The sequence below is a fragment of the Amia ocellicauda genome, chromosome 22, assembly GCF_036373705.1.
Source record: "Amia ocellicauda isolate fAmiCal2 chromosome 22, fAmiCal2.hap1, whole genome shotgun sequence".
Lineage (NCBI taxonomy): Eukaryota > Metazoa > Chordata > Actinopteri > Amiiformes > Amiidae > Amia > Amia ocellicauda.
This window is the reverse complement of record NC_089871.1, coordinates 22,705,425-22,724,328: the sequence shown is the minus strand read 5'-3', so window position 1 is coordinate 22,724,328 and position 18,904 is coordinate 22,705,425. Positions and strand designations below refer to the sequence as shown.

The window sequence follows — 18,904 nt, the reverse complement described above, 5'->3', positions numbered from 1 at the left end:
ATGCGTTATATTTGAGTTATTATGTCTGTAAATGGCCGGTGAAAATTACCCGATTCTGGCTATTCTACGTAAATGTGTTCAAGACTTTTTTATTTTTGTGTTCATGCGGTTAAAACGTTGTAGACATGTTTAATACATATACTTAGGAAAAGCCAAGAACAGGTAGGCACAGTGTGTATAGGAAGACAGAGTAATTCAAACTCTAATAACCACATTGGTCAAATTGACCGGCTTGGCGTTTCTAGTGTTAATACCAGTACTTTTACTTGTGCTTGAGTAAAATGTCATCAAAGTAACAGTACTTCTACTTGAGTAGGATTTTTCAGTACTCTTTCCACATCTGCTTCCTAAAGGAGTACTCCGGCATCGGTCCCGTTAATGAACACAGAGGAAAAAGATGTACGCATGTACTCGAAACCTCGTTGTTTGTCTTAATGTCTGACTTACATCTCAATCACACAGTTCAAGCTCTGCTAGAGGTTCCCTACTCCCCTCATCACATCCCAGTGGCACAGCCTGAACTCTCAAGTGAATACATAGTATTGTCCTTCCATGGAGCAAAAAGCATTACCAGGAGTGGGGTTCGAACCCACGCAGACATATGTCCATTAGAACTTAAGTCTAACGCCTTTACCACTCGGCCATCCTGGTCTTGTTTGGAAATGACAAGGCGTTTCATGACATGATGTTGTAAAGGACTGAATGTTTTTGTTTAGGTTTGCGTCTACGTTCTCGGACCTTGTTTAGTTGTAATAGTAATGTCGACTCTGTATGTTGCCACAAAGCACAATGCTTATTTTCCAAACTGCATCCAATCGATTGGAAGACGATACCCAGAGCCTTTCCATCGAGATTATCCTCAGCAGCATCACTTTATAGTGACACAAGCATACGATTGTCCTTTAGAAGTTAGGGTTTCCGTGAGCATAAGCAAAGACATTAAGAGACTGAGCAACCTCAGCAGGATGTGAACCTGAAGAGCCATGAACCCATCTGATTTGAAGTCCAACACCTTAAGCACTCATCAATCACACCTCTCTCGGGCAGCACAGCTCCCTCCCATATTCTATGAAACACTACAGTTATCTATTGTATGGCTTGTGTTGTGGCTGTGTACTGTAACAAACACGATTCAATGTCGATGCCTTTTTTACATAGTCACACTAGGATGTGTTGGTTGTAGAGAGACACAGAAGTTCCCAAACAACTATTTAAGAGATATCATCTATTTTGCAAGCAGCGCAACTATCTACATGCTCCACAGAACTACACAGCACAGGGAAAGGTGGTTTCCTTCAAAAGCCATGTCTTCAGATAAATTGCTCAATATAGCAACGCAATCACTATAGTTTGGTTCATTGTCCCTGTATCACACTTATGTGATATTGATTTAATATGTTTATTCCCTATTCAAGGAAATCATTTGAAATCATGTTAAAGTCAATACAAAGTGCCGTGCCTCTGCAAGTCAACTGAATATTATTATTACGATTGTTATTACTACTAACAGTTCATAATAACAATTGTAAGAATGCATTTACATGCCTGTACTTTTCACTGATTTCAAACGCATATGTGTTCGAGTCGATGCAGATGTGCTCTGGCATGCATGCTAAAAACAACTGCTTCATAATGTTTGAGTATGTATACTCTGCGTCATCATCCAGGATGTTGCTGGCTATTTCCCCGTAATGAAAACTCATCAATGAAAAGGCACAAACAGAAACAGGTCTGCCTTGCACACAGTTGAGAAAGAAACAAACACATGCTATCTTCCAAGTCTGGAAAGAAGATCAATAGTGACACTCACCTTGATCACATTAGATTCATGTGTGTGCTGTCTTGAAGACACTCAGAGACACTTGCTGTTACATGGACACAGATTGAAAAGCCTTTCGCTGTGCGCAGGATTTGAACCTGCGCAGGGATGACCCGATTGGATTTCAAGTCCAACGCCTTAACCACTCGGCCATCACAGCCTCCTCCCGTCAGACGCTGCAGTATGTGGGGCTATAATACAAAGGACACCAGGACACCAGTGTCAAAGTAAATTTAAGACTGGGGTCTGGGGTCGCGATTTATCTATTTATTTATTTGACTTGCCCAAACCGAAATGTATTTAAGAATCAGCTAAAACAAAACAACAGCAGATAGTGAATATCTCCATATATGTGAATTTCACATTTGTTCTCAAGAATTTCCATTCTGACATGCTACTCAATATTTGAATTAAAATCAGTTGATTCCTGAAATGTTGATTCCTTTTCTTCACATCATATATTCATATCTTATTTTCACTATTTTTTTATGGATTTTTTGGCAGATTTGCACCTGATATAACTCCAGTTTGCCTGTCCTGTGACCGGCTTAGGAAGTTCCTAACTCTCCTTTGATATTCAATCTTGATCATGTTGCAAACCCAGGTCTCTGGATCAATGCTTTGATCAGTCACCTGTTTGATCATGACTGCTAATTATTTTATATTATAGGGCACTGTAGTGTTGAAAAACACGTTTACTGCATTGATGCACGCAGCTGTAATGGAGCCATTTCAAAGCGCTTTCATGTTGCATCATAGGCTATGTAATATTTCAGTTTCATGCTATTGTAATAACTGGTTCTTTATGTTTTATAATTGTCTATGTCTGCTAAGATATGTGCATACCGATTTATACACCAGTTTACACAATTTATTGTGTACATTTGTTTTATTATTTGTATTGTTAATGTACATGCGCACGTTTTGATACACAATAGATGAATCGCAAGTTTCTAACATTCCTTAAAATTCAATCATGACAACTCCAGAAAAACTGATCATACAAACCTAGAACTACTTCAAGTCCATTAAAGTGTGTTTCAAAAGTCCTTATTGTTAATTTACTGTTAATAGACTTATTGTTGATTTCCTGGCTGGCTGGCAGTGTTACAATAACGACGTACGTTGTACTCCGAGTAGTTTTTCAATGTTCTACTTTTTACATTTACTTGAGTAGTTTGACGTGCCGACATTTCGAACTACCTACAAGCACCAAAGCCGGTCATTGTAACCGACAGCTCTTTAACAGCTGTGTAATGACAATCAAAGGCAAACCATCGTATAAACTCAGAAGTTTTATGCATGAACATCAAATCCAACATTTACATAGCACAAATGTAGCATTTCAATGAAAATATGATCATAAAACATTAATATTATTGCTATAAATAACAAAGCACATTTTTCTAAACGCACACACTGCTGTCAAAACATGAATAACGAGATAGCCTACAATAAGCCAAAAATCTCAAAAACGGCATATAATAAGAGAATGAAACAAGTGTAAACGTAAATATTGGAATAATGCTCAAAAGCAATATTTTATTCTTCAAAAACAACTATTGCATTTATCAAAACATAATTGTACACTAGAGTAAACGGATTCAACATCGTGTAAACCTAGTTTTCAACATACACTGCTTTCATTCACAGTAGTGTTGTATTTCCATAAACGATTTACTATATATTTAGCCTGCATACCTGACAGCTCGGGACAGCATTGCAATAAATACTCCTCCACTGCTAATGTCCACGAATCGCTATTTTCAATGCGATGTGCCTGCGTTATTGCACTCTGTACTACGTGCAGTAGCAATCGCGTATTGATCAGTAGAGTAAAAGCACTCGGTGCCATTTGGACCGGGCGTTTCACTCGCGATGTTTTCACAACACTGGCACAGACCCACGAATCATCACTGTCATTCCCAGTATCACTGATGCCCCCTGAATCAGTCATGTTTACATACACGGCATTTCCAAAACGAGCTCTCTTCAATCTCCGTTTCGAATCCGTGTTTATTTGCGGGGTAATCACTGTATCCAGTCAATCCTCACTACAGTTTTAAGAAAACACCTGTAAGCACATGAAAGACTGTAGACAGGTAGGGATCACCTCTTGAGCGCCAGACTGACTGTATTGTAAAGGGAAGGCAGGATTATGCGTTATATTTGAGTTATTATGTCTGTAAATGGCCGGTGAAAATTACCCGATTCTGGCTATTCTACGTAAATGTGTTCAAGACTTTTTTATTTTTGTGTTCATGCGGTTAAAACGTTGTAGACATGTTTAATACATATACTTAGGAAAAGCCAAGAACAGGTAGGCACAGTGTGTATAGGAAGACAGAGTAATTCAAACTCTAATAACCACATTGGTCAAATTGACCGGCTTGGCGCTTCTAGTGTTAATACCAGTACTTTTACTTGTGCTTGAGTAAAATTTCATCAAAGTAACAGTACTTCTACTTGAGTAGGATTTTTCAGTACTCTTTCCACCTCTGCTTCCTAAAGGAGTACTCCGGCATCGGTCCCGTTAATGAACACAGAGGAAAAAGATGTACGCATGTACTCGAAACCTCATTGTTTGTCTTAATGTCTGAGTTACATCTCAATCACACAGTTCAAGCTCTGCTAGAGGTTCCCTACTCCCCTCATCACATCCCAGCGGCACAGCGTGAACTCTCAAGTGAATACATAGTATTGTCCTTCCATGGAGCAAAAAGCATTACCAGGAGTGGGGTTCGAACCCACGCAGACATATGACCATTAGAACTTAAGTCAAACGCCTTTAACACTCGGCCATCCTGGTCTTGTTTGGAAATGACAAGGCGTTTCATGACATGATGTTGTAAAGGACTGAATGTTTTTGTTTAGGTATGCGTCTACGTTCTCGGACCTTGTTTAGTTGTAATAGTAATGTCGACTCTGTATGTTGCCACAAAGCACAATGCTTATTTTCCAAACTGCATCCAATCGATTGGAAGACGATACCCAGAGCCTTTCCATCGAGATTATCCTCAGCAGCATCACTTTATAGTGACACAAGCATACGATTGTCCTTTAGAAGTTAGCGTTTCCGTGAGCATAAGCAAAGACATTAAGAGACTGAGCAACCTCAGCAGGATGTGAACCTGAAGAGCCATGAACCCATCTGATTTGAAGTCCAACACCTTAAGCACTCATCAATCACACCTCTCTCGGGCAGCACAGCTCCCTCCCATATTCTATGAAACACTACAGTTATCTATTGTATGGCTTGTGTTGTGGCTGTGTACTGTAACAAACACGATTCAATGTCGATGCCTTTTTTACATAGTCACACTAGGATGTGTTGGTTGTAGAGAGACACAGAAGTTCCCAAACAACTATTTAAGAGATATCATCTATTTTGCAAGCAGCGCAACTATCTACATGCTCCACAGAACTACACAGCACAGGGAAAGGTGGTTGCCTTCAAAAGCCATGTCTTCAGATAAATTGTTCAATATAGCAATGCAATCACAATAGTTTGGTTCATTGTCCCTGTATCGCACTTATGTGATATTGATTTAATATGTTTATTCCCTATTCAAGGAAATCATTTGAAATCATGTTAAAGTCAATACAAAGTGCCGTGCCTCTGCAAGTCAACTGAATATTATTACGATTGTTATTACTACTAACAGTTCATAATAACAATTGTAAGAATGCATTTACATGCCTGTACTTTTCACTGATTTCAAACGCATATGTGTTCGAGTCGATGCAGATGTGCTCTGGCATGCATGATAAAAACAACTGCTTCAGAATGTTTGAGTATGTATACTCTGCGTCATCATCCAGGATGTTGCTGGCTATTTCCCCGTAATGAAAACTCATCAATGAAAAGGCACAAACAGAAACTGGTCTGCCTTGCACACAGTTGAGAAAGAAACAAACACATGCTATCTTCCAAGTCTGGAAGGAAGATCAATAGTGACACTCACCTTGATCACATTAGATTCATGTGTGTGCTGTCCTGAAGACACTCAGAGACACTTGCTGTTACATGGACACAGATTGAAAAGCCTTTCGCTATGAGCAGGATTTGAACCTGCGCAGGGATGACCCCATTGGATTTCAAGTCCAACGCCTTAACCACTCAGCCATCACAGCCTCCTCCCATCAGACAATGCAGTATGTGGGGCTATAATACAAAGGACACCAGGACACCAGTGTCAAAGTAAATTTAAGACTGGGGTCTGGGGTCGCGATTTATCTATTTATTTATTTGACTTGCCCAAACCGAAATGTATTCAAGTATCAGCTAAAACAAAACAACAGCAGATATGTGAATTTCACATTTGTTCTCAAGAATTTCCATTCTGACATGCTACTCAATATTTGAATTAAAATCAGTTGATTCCTGAAATGTTGATTCCTTTTCTTCACATCATATATTCATATCTTATTTTCACTATTTTTTTATGGATTTTTTGGCAGATTTGCACCTGATATAACTCCAGTTTGCCTGTCCTGTGACCGGCTTAGGAAGTTCCTAACTCTCCTTTGATATTCAATCTTGATCATGTTGCAAACCCAGGTCTCTGGATCAATGCTTTGATCAGTCACCTGTTTGATCATGACTGCTAATTATTTTATATTATAGGGCACTGTAGTGTTGAAAAACACGTTTACTGCATTGATGCACGCAGCTGTAATGGAGCCATTTCAAAGTGCTTTCATGTTGCATCATAGGCTATGTAATATTTCAGTTTCATGCTATTGTAATAACTGGTTCTTTATGTTTTATAATTGTCTATGTCTGCTAAGATATGTGCATACCGATTTATACACCAGTTTACACAATTTATTGTGTACATTTGTTTTATTATTTGTATTGTTAATGTACATGCGCACGTTTTGATACACAATAGATGAATCGCAAGTTTCTAACATTCCTTAAAATTCAATCATGACAACTCCAGAAAAACTGATCATACAAACCTAGAACTACTTCAAGTCCATTAAAGTGTGTTTCAAAAGTCCTTATTGTTAATTTACTGTTAATAGACTTATTGTTGATTTCCTGGCTGGCTGGCAGTGTTACAATAACGACGTACGTTGTACTCCGAGTAGTTTTTCAACGTTCTACTTTTTACATTTACTTGAGTAGTTTGACGTGCCGACATTTCGAACTACCTACAAGCACCAAAGCCGGTCATTGTAACCGACAGCTCTTTAACAGCTGTGTAATGACAATCAAAGGCAAACCATCCTATAAAACTCAGAAGTTTTATGCATGAACATCAAATCCAACATTTACATAGCACAAATGTAGCATTTCAATGAAAATATGATCATAAAACATTAATATTATTGCCATAAATAACAAAGCACATTTTTCTAAACGCACACACTGCTGTCAAAACATGAATAACGAGATAGCCTACAATAAGCCAAAAATCTCAAAAACGGCATATAATAAGAGAATGAAACAAGTGTAAACGTAAATATTGGAATAATGCTCAAAAGCAATATTTTATACTTCAAAAACAACTATTGCATTTATCAAAACATAATTGTACACTAAAGTAAACGGATTCAGCATCGTGTAAACCTAGTTTTTAACATACACTGCTTTCATTCACAGTAGTGTTGTATTTCCATAAACGATTTACTATATATTTAGCCTGCATACCTGACAGCTCGGGACAGCATTGCAATAAATACTCCTCCACTGATAATGTCCACGAATCGCTATTTTCAATGCGATGTGCCTGCGTTATTGCACTCTGTACTATGTGCAGTAGCAATCGCGTATTGATCAGTAGAGTAAAAGCACTCGGTGCCATTTGGACCGGGCGTTTCACTCGCGATGTTTTCACAACACTGGCACAGACCCACGAATCATCACTGTCATTCCCAGTATCACTGATGCCCCCTGAATCAGTCATGTTTACATACACGGCATTTCCAAAACGAGCTCTCTTCAATCTCCGTTTCGAATCAGTGTTTATTTGCGGGGTAATCACTGTATCCAGTCAATCCTCACTACAGTTTTAAGAAAACACCTGTAAGCAAATGAAGACTGTAGACAGGTAGGGATCACCTCTTGAGCGCCAGACTGACTGTATTGTAAAGGGAAGGCAGGATTATGCGTTATATTTGAGTTATTATGTCTGTAAATGGCCGGTGAAAATTACCCGATTCTGGCTATTCTACGTAAATGTGTTCAAGACTTTTTTATTTTTGTGTTCATGCGGTTAAAACGTTGTAGACATGTTTAATACATATACTTAGGAAAAGCCAAGAACAGGTAGGCACAGTGTGTATAGGAAGACAGAGTAATTCAAACTCTAATAACCACATTGGTCAAATTGACCGGCTTGGCGCTTCTAGTGTTAATACCAGTACTTTTACTTGTGCTTGAGTAAAATTTCATCAAAGCAACAGTACTTCTACTTGAGTAGGATTTTTCAGTACTCTTTCCACCTCTACTTCCTAAAGGAGTACTCCGGCATCGGTCCCGTTAATGAACACAGAGGAAAAAGATGTACGCATGTACTCGAAACCTCGTTGTTTTTCTTAATGTCTGAGTTACATCTCAATCACACAGTTCAAGCTCTGCTAGAGGTTCCCTACTCCCCTCATCACATCCCAGCGGCACAGCGTGAACTCTCAAGTGAATACATCGTATTGTCCTTCCATGGAGCAAAAAGCATTACCAGGAGTGGGGTTCGAACCCACGCAGACATATGTCCATTAGAACTTAAGTCTAACGCCTTTACCACTCGGCCATCCTGGTCTTGTTTGGAAATGACAAGGCGTTTCATGACATGATGTTGTAAAGGACTGAATGGTTTTGTTTAGGTTTGCGTCTACGTTCTCGGACCTTGTTTAGTTGTAATAGTAATGTCGACTCTGTATGTTGCCACAAAGCACAATGCTTATTTTCCAAACTGCATCCAATCGATTGGAAGACGATACCCAGAGCCTTTCCATCGAGATTATCCTCAGCAGCATCACTTTATAGTGACACAAGCATACGATTGTCCTTTAGAAGTTAGCGTTTCCGTGAGCATAAGCAAAGACATTAAGAGACTGAGCAACCTCAGCAGGATGTGAACCTGAAGAGCCATGAACCCATCTGATTTGAAGTCCAACACCTTAAGCACTCATCAATCACACCTCTCTCGGGCAGCACAGCTCCCTCCCATATTCTATGAAACACTACAGTTATCTATTGTATGGCTTGTGTTGTGGCTGTGTACTGTAACAAACACGATTCAATGTCGATGCCTTTTTTACATAGTCACACTAGGATGTGTTGGTTGTAGAGAGACACAGAAGTTCCCAAACAACTATTTAAGAGATATCATCTATTTTGCAAGCAGCGCAACTATCTACATGCTCCACAGAACTACACAGCACAGGGAAAGGTGGTTGCCTTCAAAAGCCATGTCTTCAGATAAATTGCTCAATATAGCAACGCAATCACTATAGTTTGGTTCATTGTCCCTGTATCGCACTTATGTGATATTGATTTAATATGTTTATTCCCTATTCAAGGAAATCATTTGAAATCATGTTAAAGTCAATACAAAGTGCCGTGCCTCTGCAAGTCAACTGAATATTATTATTACGATTGTTATTACTACTAACAGTTCATAATAACAATTGTAAGAATGCATTTACATGCCTGTACTTTTCACTGATTTCAAACGCATATGTGTTCGAGTCGATGCAGATGTGCTCTGGCATGCATGCTAAAAACAACTGCTTCATAATGTTTGAGTATGTATACTCTGCGTCATCATCCAGGATGTTGCTGGCTATTTCCCCGTAATGAAAACTCATCAATGAAAAGGCACAAACAGAAACTGGTCTGCCTTGCACACAGTTGAGAAAGAAACAAACACATGCTATCTTCCAAGTCTGGAAGGAAGATCAATAGTGACACTCAGCTTGATCACATTAGATTCATGTGTGTGCTGTCCTGGAGACACTCAGAGACACTTGCTGTTACATGGACACAGATTGAAAAGCCTTTCGCTGTGAGCTGGATTTGAACCTGCGCAGGGATGACCCCATTGGATTTCAAGTCCAACGCCTTAACCACTCGGCCATCACAGCCTCATCCCGTCAGACGCTGCCGTATGTGGGGCTATAATACAAAGGACACCAGGACACCAGTGTCAAAGTAAATTTAAGACTGGGGTCTGGGGTCGCGATTTATCTATTTATTTATTTGACTTGCCCAAACCGAAATGTATTCAAGTATCAGCTAAAACAAAACAACAGCAGATAGTGAATATCTCCGTATATGTGAATTTCACATTTGTTCTCAAGAATTTCCATTCTGACATGCTACTCAATATTTGAATTAAAATCAGTTGATTCCTGAAATGTTGATTCCTTTTCTTCACATCATATATTCATATCTTATTTTCACTATTTTTTAATGGATTTTTTGGCAGATTTGCACCTGATATAACTCCAGTTTGCCTGTCCTGTGACCGGCTTAGGAAGTTCCTAACTCTCCTTTGATATTCAATCTTGATCATGTTGCAAACCCAGGTCTCTGGATCAATGCTTTGATCAGTCACCTGTTTGATCATGACTGCTAATTATTTTATATTATAGGGCACTGTAGTGTTGAAAAACACGTTTACTGCATTGATGCACGCAGCTGTAATGGAGCCATTTCAAAGCGCTTTCATGTTGCATCATAGGCTATGTAATATTTCAGTTTCATGCTATTGTAATAACTGGTTCTTTATGTTTTATAATTGTCTATGTCTGCTAAGATATGTGCATACCGATTTATACACCAGTTTACACAATTTATTGTGTACATTTGTTTTATTATTTGTATTGTTAATGTACATGCGCACGTTTTGATACACAATAGATGAATCGCAAGTTTCTAACATTCCTTAAAATTCAATCATGACAACTCCAGAAAAACTGATCATACAAACCTAGAACTACTTCAAGTCCATTAAAGTGTGTTTCAAAAGTCCTTATTGTTAATTTACTGTTAATAGACTTATTGTTGATTTCCTGGCTGGCTGGCAGTGTTACAATAACGACGTACGTTGTACTCCGAGTAGTTTTTCAACGTTCTACTTTTTACATTTACTTGAGTAGTTTGACGTGCCGACATTTCGAACTACCTACAAGCACCAAAGCCGGTCATTGTAACCGACAGCTCTTTAACAGCTGTGTAATGACAATCAAAGGCAAACTATCGTATAAAACTCAGAGGTTTTATGCATGAACATCAAATCCAACATTTACATTGCACAAATGTAGCATTTCAATGAAAATATGATCATAAAACATTAATATTATTGCTATAAATAACAAATCACATTTTTCTAAACGCACACACTGCTGTCAAAACATGAATAACGAGATAGCCTACAATAAGCCAAAAATCTCAAAAACGGCATATAATAAGAGAATGAAACAAGTGTAAACGTAAATATTGGAATAATGCTCAAAAGCAATATTTTATACTTCAAAAACAACTATTGCATTTATCAAAACATAATTGTACACTAAAGTAAACGGATTCAACATCGTGTAAACCTAGTTTTCAACATACACTGCTTTCATTCACAGTAGTGTTGTATTTCCATAAACGATTTACTATATATTTAGCCTGCATACCTGACAGCTCGGGACAGCATTGCAATAAATACTCCTCCACTGATAATGTCCACGAATCGCTATTTTCAATGCGATGTGCCTGCGTTATTGCACTCTGTACTACGTGCAGTAGCAATCGCGTATTGATCAGTAGAGTAAAAGCACTCGGTGCCATTTGCACCGGGCGTTTCACTCGCGATGTTTTCACAACACTGGCACAGACCCACGAATCGTCACTGTCATTCCCAGTATCACTGATGCCCCCTGAATCAGTCATGTTTACATACACGGCATTTCCAAAACGAGCTCTCTTCAATCTCCGTTTCGAATCCGTGTTTATTTGCGGGGTAATCACTGTATCCAGTCAATCCTCACTACAGTTTTAAGAAAACACCTGTAAGCACATGAAAGACTGTAGACAGGTAGAGATCACCTCTTGAGCGCCAGACTGACTGTATTGTAAAGGGAAGGCAGGATTATGCGTTATATTTGAGTTATTATGTCTGTAAATGGCCGGTGAAAATTACCCGATTCTGGCTATTCTACGTAAATGTGTTCAAGACTTTTTTATTTTTGTGTTCATGCGGTTAAAACGTTGTAGACATGTTTAATACATATACTTAGGAAAAGCCAAGAACAGGTAGGCACAGTGTGTATAGGAAGACAGAGTAATTCAAACTCTAATAACCACATTGGTCAAATTGACCGGCTTGGCGCTTCTAGTGTTAATACCAGTACTTTTACTTGTGCATGAGTAAAATTTCATCAAAGTAACAGTACTTCTACTTGAGTAGGATTTTTCAGTACTCTTTCCACCTCTGCTTCTTAAAGGAGTACTCCGGCATCGGTCCCGTTAATGAACACAGAGGAAAAAGATGTACGCATGTACTCGAAACCTCGTTGTTTTTCTTAATGTCTGAGTTACATCTCAATCACACAGTTCAAGCTCTGCTAGAGGTTCCCTACTCCCCTCATCACATCCCAGCGGCACAGCGTGAACTCTCAAGTGAATACATAGTATTGTCCTTCCATGGAGCAAAAAGCATTACCTGGAGTGGGGTTCGAACCCACGCAGACATATGTCCATTAGAACTTAAGTCTAACGCCTTTACCACTCAGCCATCCTAGTCTTGTTTGGAAATGACAAGGCGTTTCATGACATGATGTTGTAAAGGACTGAATGTTTTTGTTTAGGTTTGCGTCTACGTTCTCGGACCTTGTTTAGTTGTAATAGTAATATCGACTCTGTATGTTGCCACAAAGCACAATGCTTATTTTCCAAACTGCATCCAATCGATTGGAAGACGATACCCAGAGCCTTTCCATCGAGATTATCCTCAGCAGCATCACTTTATAGTGACACAAGCATACGATTGTCCTTTAGAAGTTAGCGTTTCCGTGAGCATAAGCAAAGACATTAAGAGACTGAGCAACCTCAGCAGGATGTGAACCTGAAGAGCCATGAACCCATCTGATTTGAAGTCCAACACCTTAAGCACTCATCAATCACACCTCTCTCGGGCAGCACAGCTCCCTCCCATATTCTATGAAACACTACAGTTATCTATTGTATGGCTTGTGTTGTGGCTGTGTACTGTAACAAACACGATTCAATGTCGATGCCTTTTTTACATAGTCACACTAGGATGTGTTGGTTGTAGAGAGACACAGAAGTTCCCAAACAACTATTTAAGAGATATCATCTATTTTGCAAGCAGCGCAACTATCTACATGCTCCACAGAACTACACAGCACAGGGAAAGGTGGTTGCCTTCAAAAGCCATGTCTTCAGATAAATTGCTCAATATAGCAACGCAATCACAATAGTTTGGTTCATTGTCCCTGTATCGCACTTATGTGATATTGATTTAATATGTTTATTCCCTATTCAAGGAAATCATTTGAAATCATGTTAAAGTCAATACAAAGTGCCGTGCCTCTGCAAGTCAACTGAATATTATTACGATTGTTATTACTACTAACAGTTCATAATAACAATTGTAAGAATGCATTTACATGCCTGTACTTTTCACTGATTTCAAACGCATATGTGTTCGAGTCGATGCAGATGTGCTCTGGCATGCATGCTAAAAACAAATGCTTCATAATGTTTGAGTATGTATACTCTGCGTCATCATCCAGGATGTTGCTGGCTATTTCCCCGTAATGAAAACTCATCAATGAAAAGGCACAAACAGAAACTGGTCTGCCTTGCACACAGTTGAGAAAGAAACAAACACATGCTATCTTCCAAGTCTGGAAGGAAGATCAATAGTGACACTCACCTTGATCACATTAGATTTATGTGTGTGCTGTCCTGGAGACACTCAGAGACACTTGCTGTTAAATGGACACAGATTGAAAAGCCTTTCGCTGTGAGCAGGATTTGAACCTGCGCAGGGATGACCCCATTGGATTTCAAGTCCAACGCCTTAACCACTCGGCCATCACAGACTCCTCCCGTCAGACGCTGCAGTATGTGGGGCTATAATACAAAGGACACCAGGACACCAGTGTCAAAGTAAATTTAAGACTGGGGTCTGGGGTCGCGATTTATCTATTTATTTATTTGACTTGCCCAAACCGAAATGTATTTAAGAATCAGCTAAAACAAAACAACAGCAGATAGTGAATATCTCCATATATGTGAATTTCACATTTGTTCTCAAGAATTTCCATTCTGACATGCTACTCAATATTTGAATTAAAATCAGTTGATTCCTGAAATGTTGATTCCTTTTCTTCACATCATATATTCATATCTTATTTTCACTATTTTTTTATGGATTTTTTGGCAGATTTGCACCTGATATAACTCCAGTTTGCCTGTCCTGTGACCGGCTTAGGAAGTTCCTAACTCTCCTTTGATATTCAATCTTGATCATGTTGCAAACCCAGGTCTCTGGATCAATGCTTTGATCAGTCACCTGTTTGATCATGACTGCTAATTATTTTATATTATAGGGCACTGTAGTGTTGAAAAACACGTTTACTGCATTGATGCACGCAGCTGTAATGGAGCCATTTCAAAGCGCTTTCATGTTGCATCATAGGCTATGTAATATTTCAGTTTCATGCTATTGTAATAACTGGTTCTTTATGTTTTATAATTGTCTATGTCTGCTAAGATATGTGCATACCGATTTATACACCAGTTTACACAATTTATTGTGTACATTTGTTTTATTATTTGTATTGTTAATGTACATGCGCACGTTTTGATACACAATAGATGAATCGCAAGTTTCTAACATTCCTTAAAATTCAATCATGACAACTCCAGAAAAACTGATCATACAAACCTAGAACTACTTCAAGTCCATTAAAGTGTGTTTCAAAAGTCCTTATTGTTAATTTACTGTTAATAGACTTATTGTTGATTTCCTGGCTGGCTGGCAGTGTTACAATAACGACGTACGTTGTACTCCGAGTAGTTTTTCAACGTTCTACTTTTTACATTTACTTGAGTAGTTTGACGTGCCGACATTTCGAACTACCTACAAGCACCAAAGCCGGTCATTGTAACCGACAGCTCTTTAACAGCTGTGTAATGACAATCAAAGGCAAACTATCGTATAAAACTCAGAAGTTTTATGCATGAACATCAAATCCAACATTTACATAGCACAAATGTAGCATTTCAATGAAAATATGATCATAAAACATTAATATTATTGCTATAAATAACAAAGCACATTTTTCTAAACGCACACACTGCTGTCAAAACATGAATAACGAGATAGCCTACAATAAGCCAAAAATCTCAAAAACGGCATATAATAAGAGAATGAAACAAGTGTAAACGTAAATATTGGAATAATGCTCAAAAGCAATATTTTATACTTCAAAAACAACTATTGCATTTATCAAAACATAATTGTACACTAAAGTAAACGGATTCAACATCGTGTAAACCTAGTTTTCAACATACACTGCTTTCATTCACAGTAGTGTTGTATTTCCATAAACGATTTACTATATATTTAGCCTGCATACCTGACAGCTCGGGACAGCATTGCAATAAATACTCCTCCACTGATAATGTCCACGAATCGCTATTTTCAATGCGATGTGCCTGCGTTATTGCACTCTGTACTACGTGCAGTAGCAATCGCGTATTGATCAGTAGAGTAAAAGCACTCGGTGCCATTTGGACCGGGCGTTTCACTCGCGATGTTTTCACAACACTGGCACAGACCCACGAATCATCACTGTCATTCCCAGTATCACTGATGCCCCCTGAATCAGTCATGTTTACATACACGGCATTTCCAAAACGAGCTCTCTTCAATCTCCGTTTCGAATCCGTGTTTATTTGCGGGGTAATCACTGTATCCAGTCAATCCTCACTACAGTTTTAAGAAAACACCTGTAAGCACATGAAAGACTGTAGACAGGTAGAGATCACCTCTTGAGCGCCAGACTGACTGTATTGTAAAGGGAAGGCAGGATTATGCGTTATATTTGAGTTATTATGTCTGTAAATGGCCGGTGAAAATTACCCGATTCTGGCTATTCTACGTAAATGTGTTCAAGACTTTTTTATTTTTGTGTTCATGCGGTTAAAACGTTGTAGACATGTTTAATACATATACTTAGGAAAAGCCAAGAACAGGTAGGCACAGTGTGTATAGGAAGACAGAGTAATTCAAACTCTAATAACCACATTGGTCAAATTGACCGGCTTGGCGTTTCTAGTGTTAATACCAGTACTTTTACTTGTGCTTGAGTAAAATGTCATCAAAGTAACAGTACTTCTACTTGAGTAGGATTTTTCAGTACTCTTTCCACCTCTGCTTCCTAAAGGAGTACTCCGGCATCGGTCCCGTTAATGAACACAGAGGAAAAAGATGTACGCATGTACTCGAAACCTCGTTGTTTGTCTTAATGTCTGACTTACATCTCAATCACACAGTTCAAGCTCTGCTAGAGGTTCCCTACTCCCCTCATCACATCCCAGCGGCACAGCCTGAACTCTCAAGTGAATACATAGTATTGTCCTTCCATGGAGCAAAAAGCATTACCAGGAGTGGGGTTCGAACCCACGCAGACATATGTCCATTAGAACTTAAGTCTAACGCCTTTACCACTCGGCCATCCTGGTCTTGTTTGGGAATGACAAGGCGTTTCATGACATGATGTTGTAAAGGACTGAATGTTTTTGTTTAGGTTTGCGTCTACGTTCTCGGACCTTGTTTAGTTGTAATAGTAATGTCGACTCTGTATGTTGCCACAAAGCACAATGCTTATTTTCCAAACTGCATCCAATCGATTGGAAGACGATACCCAGAGCCTTTCCATCGAGATTATCCTCAGCAGCATCACTTTATAGTGACACAAGCATACGATTGTCCTTTAGAAGTTAGGGTTTCCGTGAGCATAAGCAAAGACATTAAGAGACTGAGCAACCTCAGCAGGATGTGAACCTGAAGAGCCATGAACCCATCTGATTTGAAGTCCAACACCTTAAGCACTCATCAATCACACCTCTCTCGGGCAGCACAGCTCCCTCCCATATTCTATGAAACACTACAGTTATCTATTGTATGGCTTGTGTTGTGGCTGTGTACTGTAACAAACACGATTCAATGTCGATGCCTTTTTTACATAGTCACACTAGGATGTGTTGGTTGTAGAGAGACACAGAAGTTCCCAAACAACTATTTAAGAGATATCATCTATTTTGCAAGCAGCGCAACTATCTACATGCTCCACAGAACTACACAGCACAGGGAAAGGTGGTTTCCTTCAAAAGCCATGTCTTCAGATAAATTGCTCAATATAGCAACGCAATCACTATAGTTTGGTTCATTGTCCCTGTATCACACTTATGTGATATTGATTTAATATGTTTATTCCCTATTCAAGGAAATCATTTGAAATCATGTTAAAGTCAATACAAAGTGCCATGCCTCTGCAAGTCAACTGAATATTATTATTACGATTGTTATTACTACTAACAGTTCATAATAACAATTGTAAGAATGCATTTACATGCCTGTACTTTTCACTGATTTCAAACGCATATGTGTTCGAGTCGATGCAGATGTGCTCTGGCATGCATGCTAAAAACAACTGCTTCATAATGTTTGAGTATGTATACTCTGCGTCATCATCCAGGATGTTGCTGGCTATTTCCCCGTAATGAAAACTCATCAATGAAAAGGCACAAACAGAAACAGGTCTGCCTTGCACACAGTTGAGAAAGAAACAAACACATGCTATCTTCCAAGTCTGGAAAGAAGATCAATAGTGACACTCACCTTGATCACATTAGATTCATGTGTGTGCTGTCCTGAAGACACTCAGAGACACTTGCTGTTACATGGACACAGATTGGAAAGCCTCTCGCTGTGCGCAGGATTTGAACCTGCGCAGGGATGACCCCATTGGATTTCAAGTCCAACGCCTTAACCACTCGGCCATCACAGCCTCCTCCCGTCAGACGCTGCAGTATGTGGGGCTATAATACAAAGGACACCAGGACACCAGTGTCAAAGTAAATTTAAGACTGGGGTCTGGGGTCGCGATTTATCTATTTATTTATTTGACTTGCCCAAACCGAAATGTATTCAAGTATCAGCTAAAACAAAACAACAGCAGATAGTGAATATCTCCATATATGTGAATTTCACATTTGTTCTCAAGAATTTCCATTCTGACATGCTACTCAATATTTGAATTAAAATCAGTTGATTCCTGAAATGTTGATTCCTTTTCTTCACATCATATATTCATATCTTATTTTCACTATTTTTTTATGGATTTTTTGGCAGATTTGCACCTGATATAACTCCAGTTTGCCTGTCCTGTGACCGGCTTAGGAAGTTCCTAACTCTCCTTTGATATTCAATCTTGATCATGTTGCAAACCCAGGTCTCTGGATCAATGCTTTGATCAGTCACCTGTTTGATCATGACTGCTAATTATTTTATATTATAGGGCACTGTAGTGTTGAAAAACACGTTTACTGCATTGATGCACGCAGCTGTAATGGAGCCATTTCAAAGCGCTTTCATGTTGCATCATAGGCTATGTAATATTTCAGTTTCATGCTATTGTAATAACTGGTTCTTTATGTTTTATAATTGTCTATGTCTGCTAAGATATGTGCATACCGATTTATACACCAGTTTACACAATTTATTGTGTACATTTGTTTTATTATTTGTATTGTTAATGTACATGCGCACGTTTTGATACACAATAGATGAATCGCAAGTTTCTAACATTCCTTAAAATTCAATCATGACAACTGCAGAAAAACTGATCATACAAACCTAGAACTACTTCAAGTCCATTAAAGTGTGTTTCAAAAGTCCTTATTGTTAATTTACTGTTAATAGACTTATTGTTGATTTCCTGGCTGGCTGGCAGTGTTACAATAACGACGTACGTTGTACTCCGAGTAGTTTTTCAACGTTCTACTTTTTACATTTACTTGAGTAGTTTGACGTGCCGACATTTCGA

At 38.8% G+C, this 18,904-nt stretch overlaps 10 non-coding genes across 10 annotated transcripts; all 10 read right to left on the bottom strand.

Annotated features, from left to right (window-relative positions):
- Positions 1-568: 568 nt before the first annotated feature.
- trnal-uaa (transfer RNA leucine (anticodon UAA)) lies at positions 569-651 on the bottom strand. Its single transcript has one exon. It is a non-coding gene; the product is annotated as a tRNA-Leu (tRNA).
- Positions 652-1,896: 1,245 nt separating this feature from the next.
- trnas-uga (transfer RNA serine (anticodon UGA)) lies at positions 1,897-1,979 on the bottom strand. The gene has a single exon. It is a non-coding gene; the product is annotated as a tRNA-Ser (tRNA).
- A 2,566-nt stretch (positions 1,980-4,545) lies between these two features.
- trnal-uaa (transfer RNA leucine (anticodon UAA)) lies at positions 4,546-4,628 on the bottom strand. The gene has a single exon. It is a non-coding gene; the product is annotated as a tRNA-Leu (tRNA).
- Positions 4,629-5,870: 1,242 nt separating this feature from the next.
- Positions 5,871-5,953, bottom strand: trnas-uga (transfer RNA serine (anticodon UGA)). The gene has a single exon. It is a non-coding gene; the product is annotated as a tRNA-Ser (tRNA).
- Positions 5,954-8,502: 2,549 nt separating this feature from the next.
- trnal-uaa (transfer RNA leucine (anticodon UAA)) lies at positions 8,503-8,585 on the bottom strand. The gene has a single exon. It is a non-coding gene; the product is annotated as a tRNA-Leu (tRNA).
- Positions 8,586-9,830: 1,245 nt separating this feature from the next.
- trnas-uga (transfer RNA serine (anticodon UGA)) lies at positions 9,831-9,913 on the bottom strand. The gene has a single exon. It is a non-coding gene; the product is annotated as a tRNA-Ser (tRNA).
- A 2,567-nt stretch (positions 9,914-12,480) lies between these two features.
- Positions 12,481-12,563, bottom strand: trnal-uaa (transfer RNA leucine (anticodon UAA)). The gene has a single exon. It is a non-coding gene; the product is annotated as a tRNA-Leu (tRNA).
- Positions 12,564-13,805: 1,242 nt separating this feature from the next.
- Positions 13,806-13,888, bottom strand: trnas-uga (transfer RNA serine (anticodon UGA)). Its single transcript has one exon. It is a non-coding gene; the product is annotated as a tRNA-Ser (tRNA).
- A 2,567-nt stretch (positions 13,889-16,455) lies between these two features.
- trnal-uaa (transfer RNA leucine (anticodon UAA)) lies at positions 16,456-16,538 on the bottom strand. Its single transcript has one exon. It is a non-coding gene; the product is annotated as a tRNA-Leu (tRNA).
- A 1,245-nt stretch (positions 16,539-17,783) lies between these two features.
- On the bottom strand, positions 17,784-17,866 carry trnas-uga (transfer RNA serine (anticodon UGA)). Its single transcript has one exon. It is a non-coding gene; the product is annotated as a tRNA-Ser (tRNA).
- Positions 17,867-18,904: the final 1,038 nt, after the last annotated feature.